This window comes from Silene latifolia, chromosome Y (genome assembly GCF_048544455.1).
Source record: "Silene latifolia isolate original U9 population chromosome Y, ASM4854445v1, whole genome shotgun sequence".
Lineage (NCBI taxonomy): Eukaryota > Viridiplantae > Streptophyta > Magnoliopsida > Caryophyllales > Caryophyllaceae > Silene > Silene latifolia.
This window is the reverse complement of record NC_133538.1, coordinates 474,419,786-474,420,663: the sequence shown is the minus strand read 5'-3', so window position 1 is coordinate 474,420,663 and position 878 is coordinate 474,419,786.

The following is an 878-nucleotide window of genomic DNA, read 5'->3' as shown; positions in this document are numbered from 1 at the left end:
ACCATTCATAAATATTCCTCCCATTCATTCCAACTTAACACACCATTTATAACCAAACCTTACTATTAATTACCTTTTTTTATTAATAGGTCCAAATCATAAGGCAATCCACCTTGTTAATTTATTATTATAATAATCAAATGTATTTGGTTAGTAGTCCTACACTCATGCTAATCGAAACGAAAGGGAAAAGAAACGAAGGTGCTATTATTATCATATCCTAAGTGTGATCAAAGAAGAATTATGGCCTAATTATCCAACGCATGAGATGAGTAGTTGTACTATGTGAAGACTTAGTGGCACATATTTTTTTTTTTTTGACAATAGTGGCACATATTTGTGATAAGAAGATTGCACGAACTACAATTCGAAAGGATGAAGGTCAGAATTAAATACAAGAGTTAAATTCTTATCTCCAAAACCTCCTCAAACTCTAACCTTAATATCCCAGACGAATTACGCGTACCCAGTCAGTATAAATACCATCCGTTCCATTCAAGACAGGAGGACAGACGAGATTCACATAATACCGAATGATTTAATACAAGATCAGTCCCACAAATTCCACATTCCCATACAAATTATCCGTCTCAAATATATTATCCCAATCTTTAAATGAAACCATTCACATAAATTGTCCCAGGTTTATATAAACAAGCATAAGAGCGAGTTAATTAACGATGAAAGTCGAAATTAATTAATAGTCAACACTCACATAGGCCTGAGGGTACCGACATCAAATAAGTTTTCTTTACTTTTTCTATTTCGTTGATTTATTTATTTACTTTATTTATCATATTATTGTGCGTAAACTAACCTCGCTACCTTGTCTTTGTAAATATTTGTATCGTTTTTCGTATTCTTTTCGTCAGTTTCGT